The sequence below is a fragment of the Enhydra lutris genome, unplaced genomic scaffold, assembly GCF_002288905.1.
Source record: "Enhydra lutris kenyoni isolate GAN:26980312 unplaced genomic scaffold, ASM228890v2 scaffoldscaffold69, whole genome shotgun sequence".
Taxonomy (NCBI): domain Eukaryota; kingdom Metazoa; phylum Chordata; class Mammalia; order Carnivora; family Mustelidae; genus Enhydra; species Enhydra lutris.
In genome coordinates, this window is record NW_019154153.1 from 2,830,675 (window position 1) to 2,850,301 (window position 19,627).

The 19,627-nt window shown below is 37.9% G+C and overlaps 1 protein-coding gene across 2 annotated transcripts in view; it reads right to left on the reverse strand.

Annotated features, from left to right (window-relative positions):
- The window catches only part of LOC111159681 (ELKS/RAB6-interacting/CAST family member 1), a 510,890-nt gene that overhangs the window by 481,257 nt on the left and 10,006 nt on the right, over positions 1 to 19,627 (reverse strand). The gene's annotated exons all lie outside the window — the stretch shown is intronic.

The following is a 19,627-nucleotide window of genomic DNA, read 5'->3' on the forward strand; positions in this document are numbered from 1 at the left end:
ACCTGATGGTGTCCATGTGATAAAGAAACACAATACTAGCAATTTTCAAGCTGAACTGTTATAAAATGAGCTGTAAAATAAACTTAGTGGTTGACAACCAACATTATTTTCTCAGAAAAAAATACAATTTAAAATATCTAAGTACAACTCCCATGAAGAGCAAATGTTTTATTAAGAAACTTGTATTTTGATTATTTAGGCATACATATGACATATTTCTATATGTTATGATAAAAAAGCATTCTGTGTATGCCAAATTAAAATATATATTGCTAAATTAATTCAAAATTTTAGATGTCACTAAATGGCTTAAAAAGAAAGGTTACTAAAATTTTTTGTAAAAAGTGACCACCAGGGGGCGCCTGGCTGCTTTGGTCTGTAAAACATTTAACTGTGGATCTCTGGGTTATGAGTTCAAGTGCCTAAGGCTTACATTAAAAAAAAAAATCATGAAAAAATGACTACCACTTTTTAAATTCAAAGTGCTACTGAAGGATGCAAACCTTCATTCATATAATGTTCCCAATGGACCAGTCATGCCTAAAACATCAATATCTGGCAAACCCAAAAAAAGTTTATTTAGCCAGGATTTAGAACTAAGTACAAAAAACAAAACAAAACAAAACAAGACAAAACAAAAAAACAGGGACACCTGGGTGGCTCTGTTGGTCAAGCATCTGCCTTCAGCTCAGGTCATGATCTCAGGGTCCTGGGATCAAGCTCTGTGTGGGCCTCCCTGCTCAGCAGGGAGCCTGCTTCTCCCTCTCCCTCTGCCCCTGCTTGTGTACTCTCTCGCTCACTCTCTCAAATAAATAAATAAACTATTTTAAAAACTATTTTTTTAATTTTTTTTAAGATTTTATTTATTTATTTGACAGACAGAGATCACAAGTAGGCAGAGAGGCAGGCAGAGAGAGAGGAGGAAGCAGACTCCCTGCTGAGCAGAAAGCCCAAATGGGGGGGGGGGGCTCGATCCTAGAACCCTGAGATCACGACCTGAGCGGAAGGCAGAGGCTTTAACCCACTGAGTCACCCAGGTGCTCCTATTTTTTTAATTTAAAGCAAATAAACAAAAAAGTAAATGGACTATCAAAAAGGAAATTCCTTTCCTAGTTTAAAAAAAAAAACTAATTTACTATTTCTTTTAAACAAATTACCCATATATCTTTTAACAAACCATACAACTCATATATTTTTACTATTTAACTATAATTTTCATAGTTTCTTTTAAATAAAGAATACCCTACACTTCAAATACATGCAGTTGCAAATATACCTTTTAATGGGGAAAAAACAACTTTTCAACTACAATACTGAAAACTGGAAGATAAAACACAATTCAAAGAACAGTAAGTTCATAAGCAGATGCTGCCAGCCGTCAATTTTCAAAGCATCAAACTCATACAACAAATCTAAATTTATGACAGAAGATGCTCCGCACATAATAAGAGCAAGGTTAAGTAACAAGAGTGCTCCCTACTGGCCAATCTTTGATTTCAAAGTTCACTTTTAATTTGACTGATTCAAAATCAGTATTTTAAACTGTAAAGAATTTTTTTAACCTGCTCATATAGTTCTTTGTTTTCTTGTCCCGAATACCTATCTTGCAATGTTGCCATAAGCATTAGAATCAATGTATGTGAAGCCTTCAGCCTATAGTAAATAAATCTTCATCATCTTCATAGTGAGCATGTTTTGTTAATGGCTGTTCATAAACTTTTTAAAAAATAATTTAGAGGGGCACCTCGGTGGCTCGGTCGGCTGGGTGTCTGCCTAGGATCGTGATCCTAGGGTGCTGGGACTGAGTCCCACATGGGGCTTCCTGCTCTGCTTGGTGGGGAGTCTGCTTCTCCCTCTACCCCTCCCCCCGGTCTGATCTCTCTCTCTCTCTCTCTCTCTCTCTCGCTCTGTCTCTCTCACACACACACACACACACACTCTCTCTCTCAAATAAATAAAATCTTTAAAAAATTGTAAAAGGTGAAATTTACATAACATAAAATCAACTCTTTTAAAGTGAACAACTCAGTGGCATTTAGTATATGAACAATGTTGTGCACCCACCACCTTTACCTAGTTTCAAAATACTTCCATCCCTCCAAAGCAAAACTCCTTAGTCATTAAGCAGTTTCTATCTATTCCTCCCTCCCACAGACCAACCACCAAGTCGTGTTCTAGCTCTACAGATCTATTACAGAGATTCCATATAAATGGAATCAAACAATATGTGACCTTTTTTTACATGCCTTCTTTCACTTAGTATAACGTTTTGGAGGTACCCCTGCATGTTAATATGTATCAGAATTTCATCCCTTTTTATGCCTGAATAATATTCTTTTTTATGTAGATACCACAATTTGTTTACCCATTTATCCACTGATGGATATGTGGAACATTTCCAAACTCTGCTTATTGTGAACTATGCTGCTATAAAAACATGTATATATGTGTACTGGTTAGAGTATCAGTTCTCCTTTCTTTGGGGCATATACCCAGGAGTGAAACTGCACAGTCATATGGTAATCCTATATTCAAGTTTTTCAGGACCTGTCAAACTGATTTCCACAGCAGCTGAACCCACTGTACCTTCCCACCAGCAATGTAAAAGTGTTCCCATTTCTCTATCTCCTCACCAACACTTGTTATTTCCCTTTTTTCAGTATTATTATAGCCATCCAAGTGGATGGTTTTGATCGGCATTTCCCTAATGACTAACAATGCTGAGCATCTTTTCATGTACTTGTGCTTATAATCTTTTAAGTTGCCTTTCTACATACGAAGCAATCCCCTTGTTAGGGGGCCCGCTTCCCCAAGGTAGGAATCAAACCTCAAATTCCCACACTCCCCTGTAGCTAGACCCAGGCATGTGACCCAGACTCTGCCAATCAGATGTATACAAAGACTGCCTTGCAACTGAGTGACAAAAACAAAAAGGCCCTATTTCCAGTTTTACTGGTGCAGATGATGACAGATAAATCCTGTTCTGGGAGACGGAAACAGCAGCAGTTTCCCAGTGATCACAAGGTCAATTCTATTAAGGCATCAGAGCCTCAACTACAGAATCTCCCCCAGAATCCAGTGACCCAACAGCAGCAGTGACGGTTTCTTCATCACCACAGTAGAGAACACTGGAGAAGCTAAGCCTCACCAGCCTACCAGCAATTCTGTAAGCTACTCAACATCCATTTGATCCATTTGATCCATCCATTTTCTACTACATCATTATCCTGGAAGAAGCATTACACAGAGGTAGGTCTAGTTCAAGCTAAGAAAATCTTCTAACATTTAGATGTCACAAAGCCCTTTTTAAGTTGAACAAATTACATTGTAACAATCAGTCACTGCAAATTTAATGCTGATATTGCATCTGTCAGGGACATTCTGAAAGAGGTGGATGGAGAGTTGAACAAGATCACCTTTAGAATTTCTTCCCATCCGTATTCCTATCAAGTTTCCTATACTAAATTGTGAACTTTATTTTTTTTTAAAGATTTTATTTATTTATTTGAGAGAGATCACAAGTAGGCAGAGAGCCAGGCAGGGGGTTGGGAGGGAGCAGGCTCCCTGATGACCAGAGAGCCCAATGTGGGGCTCGATCCCAGGACCCTGAGATCATGACCTGAGCCAAAGGCAGAAGCTTAACCCACTGACCCACCCAGGCTCCCCTAAATTGTGAACTTTAAAAGAAAATCATACCTTAATAACCCATTCAATACCACTCAAATATTTACTAATTTACTAGCAATTAATTCTAGCTTTTGTCATGTAACAATTCATATAAACATTCAGACTAAATCTTATTACCTTTTACTTCATTATGTAAGAAAAGCTGCCCATCATAGGAGGAAAGAAGGAATTACAGATAAACAAAAAGAAAAAATCCATAATCCTACTCATCTGAGAAAATCACTGAAAATATTCTGGTGAATATCCTTCAAAACATTTTTTCCTATGCTGAATTTCACCCTTTGAAACAAGATTATAATAAAAATAAAACAGCTAACGTTTAATTAGTGCCAGTCCATATTTTAAATGCTCTATGTATTTTTAACTCAAATAAATCTCACATTTCCCCCATAATGCACTATTATTATTTTCTTTTTACAAATAAGGAAACCAAGACACAAAGAAGAAAAGTAACCAGCCACAGGTCACCTTCCTATAAACCACCCAGCAGTCTGACTTCATTTTTTGTGTTTTTAACACTATGTTATGACTTTATACTTCTTCCAAAAACTTGATCATAGTATATATACCATCTATGAATATCTTTCCATTTCAATAACTTTTTTAAATCCTGAAATTGTAAGAAATACACTATATATTTTAAGATAATGATTTTTAAAAATCCATAAATACCAAATTTAAGGAAATTCTTAACATTAAATAATATTCCAGTGGCGCCTGGGTGGCTCAGTCGTTAAGCATCTGCCTTCAGCTCAGGTCATGATCCCAGGGTCCTGGGATCAAGCCCTGCATCAGGCTCCCTGCTCGGCGGGAAGCCTGCTTCTCCCTCTCCCACTCATCCTGCTTGTGTTCCCTCTCTCACTGTTTCTATGTCAAATAAATAAAATCTAAAAAAATTATAATAATAATGTTCCACTTACATGAACAAGTTGCACCTTAGTAAGGAAACAGCTTACTCTTATAATTCAAATCTTGAAGCTAGTCTAAGCCAAAATACTCTAGAATTCTAGCATTTGTAAAATTCATCTTTCTGAAACCACAGAGCATATATACTTCACGACAACATGGTTTTAAACGCCTCACAAGCATGTCTGTTTCTCTTTCACCCTCTCCCCTTTTCTTAAAGAATCATTCAAAGCACCCAGCATACTATGGGGCATTCACAGTTGGCACTCAATAAATATATATTGATAGACTGGTTAGACAATGCTATGTTGAAGTAGAAAATATGCAGAAACAAAGGTCATCTTGTGACCGTGAATGCAGCTGGAACCAGCTTTCTCTCATCAGGAAACCACAGGAGACCCACAAAGCATTCCATAGCAGATAATGCATAGTGACATACCAGAGAAAAACAGTTAACACTGCCACCCACTTTGCCTAAATGCTGAACTTTGACTGCACCATCTAAGGTCAGGTAAATATACAAACAGGCAAGGTACAAACTAAGTGAATTATTTTTAAAAGGAGGCAAGAATCTGAGTGACACATGAATGACCAGCAAAAATGGAAATCCTAAGAGGCTTACAACATGCTGTTCCTAACCACCTGCAATTTTCTGTGATGTTCACCATACCATGTGTCTAGGTCCTGGAAAATCATCTGGCTTTAGAGAAGCCCTCTACAAGGGTCAGCTAATGATTGGCCTTAAATCTCAAAGTTTGGCTACTACTCATGAACTCAAAGTTGTGATCGTTCGAACTTCGAATACCTGATTTTTACAGCACATAATATGTAAAATGATTTCCTCTTTGTGAATTTTCAGATCCTTATCCATCAAACAGGAGAAATTAGTTAAAAAAACCAACAACCTATTTTTCTCTGAATCTAGAAGACCCAGACATCAGAAATAACATAGGTAGTGTGCTTTGATGTATTAGTTCTAATTACTGCAAACACTTGAAAGATGATCAACTACTACCTGGAAAGTCAAGGATGGCTTAAAGACCATGCTCCCGTTTGCCAAGGGAAAAAAGACAGACAAAGAAAGGAAGAACAAAAAGCAAGCAAGCAAGCAAGTAAGCAAGCATTTTTCCAGAGAGGAGAAAAAAATCCCCAGACTGTATGAAAACTGAAGCAAACACCTCAGTAATTTATATGGTCTCTGCTTTTATCTACTTTCTTCCACCTGCACATACTTACTATGTGAGCTGCAAACAAAAACAACTGCCCCCGCCTTAAAAGAAAAAAAGGAGGGGCGCCTGGGTGGCTCAGTGGGTTAAGCCTCTGCCTTCAGCTCAGGTCATGATCTCGGAGTCCTGGGATTGAGCCCCACATCGGGCTCTCTGTTCGGCAGGGAGCCTGCTTCCCCCACACTCTCACTGCCTGCCTCTCTGCCTACTTGTGGTCTTTCTCTCTCTGTCTCTGTCAAACAAATAAATAAAATTAAAAAAAAAAAAAAAAAAGGAAAGGATTATTTTCCTAAGTTCTACGGAAGATGTGACTGATGATAAAGAATTCTAGCAAGATGGAATAATTAATCCAAGAAAGAAAGCAAACAGGAAAAGAGTCTGGAAAGAAAGAAACAAGTTTGGTCAAGAAGATAAGTGTAGGAAATACTGTGATACAAAGAATAAATGGAGAGATGGATGTACAAATGGGAGGGGGGAAGAGGGGAAGGAGGAGGAAAGGATGGAAAAAGGAAGACAAACTAAAGCTATACAAGGATTTTCATCACACAGTAAGTTTATACTTTACAAGCTATGCACAAGTCTTCACTTCAAAAAGTGATGAGGGGCATCTGGGTGGATCCATAGGTTAAGCATCTGACTCTTGGTTTCGGCTCAGGTCATGATCTCAGGGTCCTGGGACTGGGCCCCAAGTCAGGCTCTGAGATCAGCAAGGAGTCTGCTTGAGATTCTCTTTCTCCCTCTCCTTCTCTCTCTGCCTCTATTCCCCCCCCCCCCCTGCTCCCTCTCTCTCTCAAATAAATAAATCTTTAAAAAAAAAAAAAAGTTGTTGAGGAAGGGGTGCCTGAGTGGCTCAGTTGGTTAAGCATCCAACCCTTGGATGCTCCAGCTCAGGGCATGATCTAGTGGTCATGAGATCAATCTCCGCGTCGGGCTCAGGACCAAGCACGGACCTGCCTGAGATTCTCTTTCTCTCTGCCCCTACCCCCACCTTCTAAAAAATTTTAAATTTAAATTTTAAAAATCGTGAGGAAAATTCAGAGGCTGGCAAGTTCAGGGAATCCTGACATTCGCTCCAAGATTAAGAAAAAGATACACAGAGGTGATTAATAATGTCCTTCAGAAGAATATAAAAACAGCATCATGGCTATCTCACAAAACTAACTTGGCGAGAGAGTTCTGTACCAAAATGAAGCATCTATTTAAAGCATGACAGAGTGCCAGGGTGGCTCAGTCATTAAGCATCTGCCTTCGGCTCAGGTTATGATCCCAGGGTCCTAGGATCAAGCCCCCACATCGGGCTCCCTGCTCAGCAGGAAGCCTGCTTTCCCACTCCCACCACCACCCCACTCGTGTTCCTGCTCTTGCTGTCTCTGTCAAATAATAAATATAATCTTTAAAATATATATATTTAAAACATGACAAAAAGCTAAACAATCAAAACTACCTTAACTGTTGCGGAATCAAGTCATTGGCACGGATGATGAATTCACTGTTTATTAAATAATACCCATCAATACTCTTTCCCCTTAACTTGTATGTTTGTGCAGAATGTCAGTTACCCATAGGGAGAACATGCTGTTTTAGAACTGAATAAATGATACAGTTATTCCTTCAGATTCTGACTTCCTATGTTTTCACAACACCGTCACACTGTTTATACCACCCTACATTTAACAGCTTACCCTTTCTCCTCCCCGGTTTCTAGACACACAAATAAATACAGTTTATTAATTCTGTGAACTATTTGAAGAAAGGAACTATTTTTTTTTTCTTAAGATTTTATTTATTTATTTGACAGAGATCACAAGCAGGCAGAGAGGCAGGCAGGGAGAAAGGGGGAAGCAGACTCCCCACTGAGCAGAGAGCCCGATGCGGGGCTCGATCCCATGACCCTGGGATCATGACCTGAGCCGAAGGCAGAGGCTTTAACCCACTGAACCACCCAGGCGCCCCAGAAAGGAACTATTTAAATAGAAAAATACAGTTTAACCTAAAGAGCATTGATCTTAAATCCAGAAAAGTTGCCATATTTTATTCCTTGTACTCAGAAGTACGAAATAAGATACCAATTGCCTATAATGACCAAGGAGGGAATATTAATTCATGATGAGTGTTTCTCCACACACCATCAACACTTGCTAATTCTAGGTAACAGAAACATGGATTTATGTTTACCATTTTCTAACTTTTCTAGATATATAGAGAAAAAAATAAATGTACGTCTAATGTTCTACGTTTCTAGCCCAGATGGACCAGTAGCATAAGCATCACCTGGGAAACTGCTGGTACAAATTCTTGGGCCCCACCCCAGGCCTACTCAAACAGAAGCTGTGAGGGTAGGGCCCAACAATTTGTGCTTTAACAAACCCTCCCCATGTATTCTGATTTACACAAGTCTGAGGACCATCTGACTAGATTAAAAAATCTTACCATTCATCAAGAACGGGAAACAAGAGAAGGAGGTTGAGGCAGAGGAGATAATGAGGATAAAGAGTGTTAGTGCTTTAATTCACCTGCTTTGACCTCCTACCTGAAAGACCCCTACATGGCCAATCTTTCTAATTTCTAATTCTACCCAAATATATTCATTTAGCACTCATGAATAGTATGCTTTTTAGTCTACTTACATTGTATTTTTTTTAAATCTCTAAATTCTCAGCCCATAATATACATTACGATTAGATTACCTAAGAGAATGTTTTTAAAATACTGATGCCCAGCTCCTCTCCCAAACCAATTAAATCACATTTTCTGGGGATGGGGACTGGCCAAAAGTATCTTAAAAGCACCCCAGGCAACTGCAGTGTGCAACCAGAGCTGAAAACCACTCAGTCTAAATGATAGTTGTCTCTATTTGATATATTTCCAAGTATGATGAGAAAAACTACTTATACCAGAATCAGTAGGCAGATATTCAAAATTACATTCAAGGTAATCTTCAGTAATAACATACATATAAGAAACTTTTTAAAATAGCTATGTATTTTCTTTTACGGTTTTTTGTTAATTCCAAGTGATATGTTTTCCATGTGTGTCAGTAAGGATTTCCTACATTTTCTAAAAGTGAGTCAATTTTTTAAAAAAATTAAATGAAGAACAGTACGAGAAATAAGGCCAACACTGCAAAGACAGTAGGCAAACAAAAAAGGTTTGGCTAACTTTGACCAAGGTGTTTATTAAAAACACAGATGCTAAAAAAGAAAAAAAAAAAAAAAAACACCCCACAGATGCTGAGCCCTACCCCAATAGTCCTAAATCATGAAGGTTGGAAGTAGCACCCATAAGTGTAAAAGTGATTCTTATTCACTAAAGCTTGAGAAATGCTCTAGTAAGAGGTCCTTCAGCTTTTTTGCCACTGGGCAGAGAACAAGTTGGATGTAAAAGGAAGCCCTCTCATTCCATTCATTTCACTACCATCTCATCCTGGTCTCTCAGAAGGGTGAGCCCCAGCCACACCCACCTGGTGAGCAGGAAGTAGAGTTTTGTTTTTTTTTTTTTTATTTTTTCTTTTTTTTTTTTTTTTTTTAAGATTTATTTATTGGACAGACAGAGATCACAAGGAGGCAGAGAAGCAGGCAGGGAGAGAGGAGGAAGCAGGCTCCCTGCTGAGCAGAGAGCCCGATGCGGGGCTCGATCCCAGGACCCTGGGATCATGACCTGAGCTGAAGGCAGAGGCTTTAACCCTCTGAGCCACCCAGGCGCCCCAGTAAGTACAGTTTCTACTACAGAACTTAGATCCATTCCTGACTTCCCAGTTCATCCCCCTTTTCACAAGTCTCCAGAAGCTAGAGCTCATTCTGACTTTACTCCCTTCCTTTCACCTCTCTCATCTTCCTTACAAGAGTCCCCTGCCCTGAGTATCCCACTCCAACATGACCACCTCTTGTTCCACACCTTTCCCCCTTTCCAGCTACCCAGTGAAGCTAATTCTTTTTGAAATGTCACAGAACACCAGCACAAGTTAATCACCCCCAGGCTATACTTGTACTCTCAACCCCCAAGGATAAACATTCTCTGTATCCATTCAAATTGAAATTTGTTTTTAAATGTTTGTAGACCACGCCCTGTTTATAAACCACCTCACTAGGCAGAGAATTGAAAAATAGCTTTCAGTTCGACCAAGTTTTATCCATTAGTAGTAACCAGAGGTTCTCAACCTTACCAAACATTGGAATTATCCAGTGAGCTTTTAAAAATCTCCATATGAAGGCCATACTCTAGCCCCAGTTAAATCAGAATCTCTGGAGGTGAGGATGAGACAAGGCACTTTTTTTTAAAAGTTCCTCAAATTATGCCAGCATGCAACCAAGATTGAGAACCACTGAGCTAGATTCAGCTGGAATGGATACATTTAGAGGCTGTCTGCCATGGGTGGGCAACACTTTCGCCATTATTGCACTAGATTCACTTAGCCAAATACAGGGGACTGTTGAGAGAACAGTGACTTCTGAGGACAGAAATTAAAATTCCGACACTAATGAGGGTAATATGCAAGTATTTGTTTATAGTTCTTTTTTGTCAAGAAATATCCTGTATTTGTTTACTCTGACCTAGTAAGCGTTTTTAAAGCCAAACACCATACCTCCAAATATGAACAGAATTTTTAGAGAATTAAACTAGCTCAGATTTAGACTTACAATTTTCCTCAGTGCCTATTCTGGTATCATTTATATCCACCAATGGACAAGAAAGATATTGAGCAGGAAACTATGAACAGATACTAGTGCCCATTTGTACCACAAAGCATATTCAAATATAGGTTCAAAGTTCAATACCATACATCACAAACAATTTCAATTGTTTTTGGAGTCTCTCTGATATAAATCCCTTTCAAGATTATATTTACTATACTCAGTAAAATTAAATCTATTCAGTATCTTGTACACACTGCAATCTAATACATCATATACTTTTGAGTATGTGAAATTCAGGTTTAAAAACCTATTTTGTAATAAACATGCCACCAAAAAATATTTACTATGTGTCATCAAGTAAAAAGTATATTCTAAAAAAAAGTAATAAAATTCACTTCACTCTTTTTTTCCACTTACACTTACACTCGGTACGACAAAGATACAATGTTTAATTTTAGGAAGCTACAATTCTTCTAATAAATGAACACCTGGCAAAGAGAGTCACAGTTTTATCGACTTCCTGCCACAAATGCCAGCAGCAAGTACATCCAATTTCAAGTTCCTCTGAAGCCAATGAGTGGGCAGAAGACAATCACAGCCAAAATGGAGAACACATGGTATTCATTCTTTGAAAAAAATCAGCAGCGGATTACAATCAGGAGGGGAAGCCATCTGTCACGAGAAAAAGAGGTGGCAGGAGCTGTCAAGGACTGTAACATGCCACCTTAATCTCGGTAGAGTCAAGTTTTAGGTTTTAATTCCAGCTAATTCTTGTAATAAACATTTTTTCAAACTTATTAGTGTCAAATTATGAATGGAATGGGTAAGAGGAAGAAAAACCACCAACACTATAATTCTTCCAACACTGTGATTCTTATCTCACTACTAGGAAGATCAACAACATAGCAGGAAGAAACCACATACGTGCAAAAATTCAAAAACAAGTCAACACTTGGGCAAATTCAATTCCCTCAAAGAATGTACAGCAGTTTTATTTGCATTACATTTAACGAAAAATTAAAAACAAAAAACAGCAACTACCCAAATAAAAAGGTAAAGTGAACTACAAGTCAAAAATCAACCTTCACCACTGCCCTACCCCCCAACCACACTAATGACTCCTAATGCCGGCAAAACACTGTAATGCTACATTTTTGAAGTCAGTGGAATAAATAATGTGAGCAAAGCATCCTTTTTAGTGACATACATTTATGTAAAATTTCAGCTAAAAAAAAAACCCACACAGCACAGAAATTAATAGCTTTAAATAAACATAATGGGGGCACCTGGTTCCCTCAGTCGGTTAAGCGTCTGCCTCCTGGTCAGTTCATGATCCCAGAGTCCTGGGATGGAGCCCCACATCAGGCTCCCTGCTCACGAGGAGCCTGCTTCTCCCTCTCTCTCTGCAGCTCCCCCTGCTTGAGTGCAGGCATGTGTTCTCTCTCTCAAATAAATAAAATCTCTTTAAAAAGGTAAAATTTTTTTAAAAAGATAAAATAAACATAATGAATAAATATAAGCATTCTGTGTTGCCCATTTTTTAAAAATCTCCACTGTGTTGTGAAGGTTAAGTCTCCTTCACACAAAGGCACATAGTTTAAATTATTTGCGGGGAGTTTTGGGTCCAGCTAACCAGCCAGGAACTCCTTGCCGCAGAAAGAAAATAGAGCAGTGAAAAAATTATTTCCAGCAATATTACATTCCTTTTGGGAAAGCACTCTATAATTCATGGATGAGTCATTGTGGAAATAAAAATGTTAAATAATGGATACGACTGTAACTGAAAATTCTGAGAGCTAATTACCCTACTCAAGGTTCCTGGTAACTCCTTGAGGACTATTAAGGCTACACTAGTAGTGATTCGTTATCCAAATGAAACTTATTATCCATTGTGACCCACTTTCCAGGAAACCCATATAGATCCCATCCTATTTCTCTTCTCAGGGGAGACTCTAAGGTACATTACATACTTCAAAAAATGTTATACAATATTATTTGTATTCATAAAATATCTGACTTATTCAATTAACATCTATTGTAGTACATGTCTATTATGTCAAGTAGGCTTGTCCACAGTTTTACACTTTTATTATTATACTTGTAATATCTCCTTTAATTTCATTTACTATCACAACAAACATAACAGCATCTTCTCCACTTGACAACTGATGAAACTCACATGAACACTCTCTGCTCTTTATATAGAAGCATGGATTTTATGCTGCCTACCTTGGAAAGAAAGCCAATATAGTCAAGTATTTCTTATTCCCAGAAGTGCTAACTTGGTTATATGAATCAGTCTTGAATTAGGGCATTATAATCAAGGTGAAGAAACTACTAGAGAATGGCATTAGAATAGCAGACAAGGGGAGCCTGGGTGGCTCAGTGGGTTAAGCCTCTGCCTTCAGCTCCGATTATGATCTCAGGGTCCTGGGATTGAGCCCCATGTCAGGCTCTCTGCTCAGCAGGGAGCCTGCTTCCCTCTCTCTATCTGCCTGCTTCTATGCCTACTTGTGATCTCCCTGTCAAGTAAGTAAATAAAATCTTTAGAAAAAAAAAGAAAAAGAGAATAGCAGACAAAACTAAAATCAGATCATTCTAGAAGAAGGAATCTCTAAAAACCACCTTGTCCAACTCTCTCGATTTTACAGATGAAAAACCTGGGTCCAAAAAGATTGAACAATGTGCCTGTGGTCTCACACACCTAGTCACTGATTAGCAAGGCCAAGACCAAAACAAGAACACAAACCTCCCTTTTTAAAATTCAGTATCCACTACACCAGTGATTCTCAAGCTCATCAGACCCAAAACCACCCCTCCCCTTTTCATAATAAATATTTTGTAATGTGGCCTTTACTATTCTGAAATAAAGTATATAGATAATAAGCCCATCCTCACATACAATAAAAAAGAACTAATGTAATGCTCTATGAAAAAAAGGGATTTTATAATAAAATGTGTGCTAATATGTAAATGCTAAATATGTGTGTGTATGTGTGCGTATGTGTAAATGCTGTGGCACAGCTACACACAAAGACACATGTACTCCCAAAAAGAGGCTGAAAAAGCGGTTACATCCAACAAGGCAATGCTGCTGTTAAAGTGATTTTCCAATAAGAAAAACTCTAGGTAGGGTTCCAAAAAATATACAATCTTCCATCAACTTACACAGTACTCACACTGCTAGAAAATTCAGCATATACTGAAGCCATTCAAAAAATGCTAATCCAGGGGCGCCTGGGTGGCTCAGTGGGTTAAAGCCGCTGCCTTCGGCTCAGGTCATGATCCCAGGATCCTGGGATCGAGCCCCACATCAGGCTCTCTGCTCAGCAGGGAGCCTGCTTCCCTTCCTCTCTCTCTCTGCCTGCCTCTCTGCCTACTTGTGATCTCTGTCTGTCAAATAAATAAATAAAATCTTTAAAAAAAAAATGCTAATCCATTTATGCACATTTATGTAGTTAGGATCTTCTAAACAGGCATTTCACCTTCACAAATTTCTGGCCAAGACATCTGAAAATCATGGAATGTGGGGGAACTTATAAATATGCACGGCCATTTTAAGCATTGCAGGATATTTAGCAACCCTAAGCCCTCTCTAACCTAAATCCAAAAAAATACCTTCTGCCTCCAAGCTATTCTAGCAGCCAATGTTAGCACAACTTTCCAATAAATGAGAACTAACATACCTCATCTTAAAAATTCCTTATCATCAGAAATACTAAGAGGAAATCAAGAATTTATCTGCCATCATTTAAATAGATTCTCTTTTATCTGCTTCATCTATTAAAAATGCTCTGTAGACTCTTAAGCTCACTAAACAAACTAAGGGTTGCTGGGGGTGGGGGAGAGGCATAGGGTAGTGATGGATATTGGGGAGGGTATGTGCTATGGTGAGTGCTGTGAAATGTGTAAGACTGATGATTCACAGACCTGTAACCCTGGGACAAATAATACATTATTTGTTAATTAAAAAAAAACAAAAACAAAAACACTCTGTACCATGGGTAACATGCTTTCATAGAGAAACAAGAAATATACCCCAGGAAATTACAGGAAAGACTGGAAATAGTCATTAAAGTACGTTTCTCTCCTAAGAATCTGGCACCTATTCTAAGTTCCTATGCCCATGAAAAAGAGCCATGTGGCAAGATTAAGTTACTTAGTATACAGGTTATCAAATCTATGAAAGATAATCAAAATTAAGAATGTTTTCTGGGGGCGCCTGGGTGGCTCCATGTGTTAAGCCTCTGCCTTTGGCTCAGGTCATGATTTCAGGGTCCTGAGATCCAGCCCCACATCGGGGCTCTCTGCTCAGCAGGGAGCCTGCTTCTGCACTCCCCCACCACCTGCATCTCTGCCTACTTGTGATCTCTCTCTTGCTGTGTCAAATAAATAAATAAAATCTTTAAAAAAAAAAAAGAATGTTTTCTGAATATATTCTTCCAACTTTTCAGATTTTCAACCCAACAGTCTTTATACTTTGTTGCCAAAAGGTTTATATAATGCAAACACACAGGATGTAACTGTGTAAAAAAATACTTTTAAAAGAGGCGCCTGGGTGGCTCAGCCGGTTAAGCGTCTGCCTTCCGCTCAGGTCATCATCCCAGGGTCCCCGGATCAAGCCACGTATCAGGCTCTCTGCTCAGTGGGGGAGCCTGCTTCTCCTTCTCCTTCTGCCTCTCCCCGTTTGTGCTCTCTGTCTCAAATAAATAAATAAAATCTTTAAAAATATATTTTTAATACAATACTTAAATATGTATCTGTAAACAGCTAATCAAAGCAGTTTTTTTCATTTTAATACCATTACCTCAGACCAATGACAGCAATGACACTGGTGTTCAAAAAATATATATATACGTATATATGGGCGCCTGGGTGGCTCAGTGGGTTAAAGCCTCTACCTTCAACTCAGGTCATGATCCCGGGGTCCTGGGATCAAGCCCCAAATAGGGCTCTCTGCTCAGCAGGGAGCCTGCTTCCTCCTCTCTCTCTGCCTGCCTCTCTACTTGTTATCTCTGTCAAATAAATAAAATCTTTAAAAAAAGAAAAAATATATATTTGTATATATAGATACCTGTCTAAAACTCTTTACTCCAAACAGATAAACTATAACATACCATTATTTATAATTTTTGGCAATGAAAACACCTAAATTCCAGAGAGATATCTCCTCCTAGATTTCACAAAATGTGTAATAAAAAGTCAATCCAGCGGCGCCTGGCTGGCTCAGTTGGTTAAGCAACTGCCTTCGGCTCAGGTCATGATCTCAAGGTCCTGGGATTGAGCCCCATGTCCATGATCTTTACTCAGCGGGGAGCCTGCTTCTCCCTCTCCCTCTGTCTGCTACTCCACCTGCTTTTGCACTCTCTCTTACTTAATTAATTAAATGTATGTCAATACAGGGGTGCCTGGGTGGCTAAGCCAGTTAAGCGTCTGACTTCGACTCAGATCATGATCTCAGGGTCATGCCCCTCATTGGGCTCTATGCTCAGTGAAGAGTCCACTTGTCTCTCTCCCTCTGCCCCTCCCTCTATTCGTACTCTCTAGTAAATAAAGTCTAAAGAAAAACCTCAATATAAACTATGAAAATAATACTTCCTTCAGTAGTGCTTTTAAGATACTATGAAAATGGAAAACAAAGTTTCTTTATCACAAAATTTTACACCATGAAGGAAAACTTACAAGTTATCTTGTCCAAATCCCCGCTTCAGGGCAAAAAAAAAAAAAAAAAAAAAAGTACTACACTAACAACCTCTCTTTAGATCTTAGCCTAGAAGTTTCAAAAAATAACAATACATAATTCCTCTTTTTTATGATACAGAGAATTTAAAAAACAAATCAAAATGAAACATACAGAATTAACAGGCCTCTAACACACAATGTAACTTTAGCAGAAGGCAACACAATCATGAGCTCACCATTCTAAAATAATACCTTATTTTAAGCTTAATAAAATGGGGAGGAAGATATTGTACTCCTCAAGCACAAACTAGGTAATAAAAAGTTACATTAAAAAAAAAAGAGGGGGGGCACTTGGGTAGCTCAGCTGGTTAAGCCTTCAACTCTTGGTTTTTGGCTCAGATCATGATTTCATGGTTTTGAGATCAAACCCCAGTTCCAGCCTCGGTGCTGAGTGGGAGCCTGATTGGGATTCTCTTTCTCTCCCTCTCCTCCCCACCCCATCCCACCTTCACGCTCATACACACATACACGCTCTCTCTCTTTAAAAAATTTAAAAAAAAAAAAAGAGAGAGAGAGATACCAAGAAATGGCCTCTCAACTCTAGATAACAAACTAATGGTTACCAGAAAGGAGGTGAGGGTGGGGGGATGGGTGAACCAGGTGAAGGAGATACAGAGTACACTTCTTCTGATGAGCACGGAGTATTAAGTGAAACTCTTGGATTACTATGTTGTATACCTGAAACTAATGTAACATTACATGTTAAAAACACTGGAATTAAAATTCTTTTAATATATTTAATAAAAAGAAAGTTACATAAAATTTTCCATGAGAGTGGCGTCATATGCACTGCCTGCCAATATTCTTAGTCTTTAAAACTGAACTCTTTCAGAATTTTACAATGCTTTCTAATAGTTAAGTAATAATATAGATTCCTAATGTCAAGAAATTCTAGATGACTTGCTCTCTTCTTTTTCAAGGCAATGAATTATAATGTTCAAGCACTGCTAATGACATAATTTTGGGGACTTATCTATAGCTTGCCAGTCCCAGATTGCAATTTTCTGCTATTCCCAAATAAGTCCATCTTTTGCTGGTTTAAAAAAAAGGGGGGGGGAATAATTTTTAAAGTATACAGTGATTCCTTAAGAGTTTGGGCCCTCCTTTTAGGACTATGGATATGGTTATATTAAATAGCTTCCAGAGAGTGGGAGAACAAAATTAGTATTAGTGTGAACACCCTTCTAATCAAAAATAAATCAATATATCCTTTCCCTTTTTTAATTTCTTCACAGTAAAAGCTGGGTAATTGATGAGACAAAAAAGAATCCTTACCACATAACACTCAATAAGGAGAATACTTTCTGGTTATCAACTGTAACTACTGGCTATTTAAGAGCCTCCCAGTGAAACTTTAAGGACAGAAATACATGCTATCAACAAACAAGAAAAAAAAGCACTGGTTGTTTTGGCCTTTTTCACTTTGTAGTTCTTGCTATCACTGATGCTTCTTCTAAGGGTTACTACATATTTCTAGAAGTCTATTATCTTTAAATCCATTCTACTCTACAAAATAAGACAATATTCAAAAAATCCAAGAGAAAATGTATGTATTCTTTGTAAATATCCTCTAAATCACTAAAATTAAGTTTAATGTGAATTGAGGAATCTAAAAACTCAAGAAAACAAGTCATTATCTTGTGAAATTTTCACATTGCTTTCAGCTTTATTTCTACTTAGGGCAGTTCACCAAGAAAATTTTAAGGTAAAAAGAAGGTATTCAATATTTGTTAAATCAAAAATAAATAATAAATAATAAATATTAAAACTAGCAATTAGTAACAGATGAACACTTTCATAGCTTGTCAGGAAAAGGGTGACATCTCTAATCGGTTATTATCTGTGAATGCAAAACCAAAAAACATTATCAAGAGATCTCAAAGCAGAATTTTTTATTCAATATGCATGGATAAACTCCCTCCGAAACTTTGAAGAAGTACTTTTTGGGTGCCTGGGTAGCTCAGTTGATTGAGCATCCAATTCTGGATTTCAGCTCAGATCATGATCTCAGGGTCATGAGATTGAGCCCCACCTCAGGCTCTGTGCACACCACAGAGTCTGCTTGAGATTCTCCCTCTACCACTGCCCCTCCCCCCATTAGTGTTCTCTGTCAGTCAGTAAATAAATAAATAAATAAATTTTTAAACAAAAAGTACTTTTTTGGCTTTCTAGAACAGTGAAGTTTTCTCCTTTTATTTAATATTGCCTGGGCTAAATTTTGGCCTATAAGGTTTTAGCCAGTCTTTTCCCATTACTCACTATTATTGAAGAAATAGAGTACCTTCCTAAACCATGGCAAAGAACCAAAAGCCTTGTTGAAGTCACAAATGGTAGCATCTTATTACAACACTGAACAGACAGAAGAGGAACATTATTAGCTACAGAATAATCTAGTTAAGACCCTTAGTGGCAACCTCTTAGCAGAATCAAAAGATCCTAAGGCCTTTGGACAGTTAGTTTCTTCTGCCTGGAATATTTTATATCAGTCACATCACTAAGGTCTCTCTTTGCTCAAGTAACATCCTCAAAGAGGCATAAAACACTTTCGCTGCATACTGAAATATATAATGGTTACCTCAACACCTTAAAGACTGAACTGACAACCTACGATTATTGTCTCACATAGGACAATTTTTCTCAAAAATTAACAAAACAAACATGTCACTTCAAAGACAATAATGGACAATATTTCTTGCCAGTGATAAAACTTGAATTTTCATGCAAAAATCAGAATTTTGGAAAACCTGTATCTCCAATCTGGTGAGCTTTATAGCCTACTAAAATTTAAAAAAGACTTTTCTAATGAGCTAGGAATTAATACTAATGAATGCAAATTTTTTATTTGTCTAATGAAATATGGCAACATTTGGAAGATCTGCATAACTCAATGAACCAATACTTTCCAAATGACCACTATGCAATGTTACAAATGTTGGAGAAAGCATATGTATTCATGTATATTCTCTATATGTAAAAGATCCACTCAAGGTACAAGACAGACCAATTCATTTTAACATAACAAATTATGGAAAATTCATTGATAAGAGTTCAGATTCCACACTGCAACTACCACTTGAATGAAAATACTCTAAAACTCAATTATGGTTATGGTTGCACATCTCAGCAAATTTACTACAAAAAAAAAAAAAAGGTAAGTCACTGAACTGCATTTACACTAAAAATCAATGAGTTTTAGGGCATATAAAACATCAATGTAGTGTCAAAAAATAAATTTTTGTGTAGTTTCAAAATATCCATGATTATCTAAAAAAAGGCTTTAAAAAAAGATTTTATTTATTTATTAATTTATTTTAGAGAGAGAGAACACATGAGAGCAGGGGGAGGTGCAGAGGGAGAGAGAAAATCTCAAGCAAACTCCCCACTGAGCGTGGAGCCTGATGCAGGGCTCTATCTCACAACCCTGAGATCATG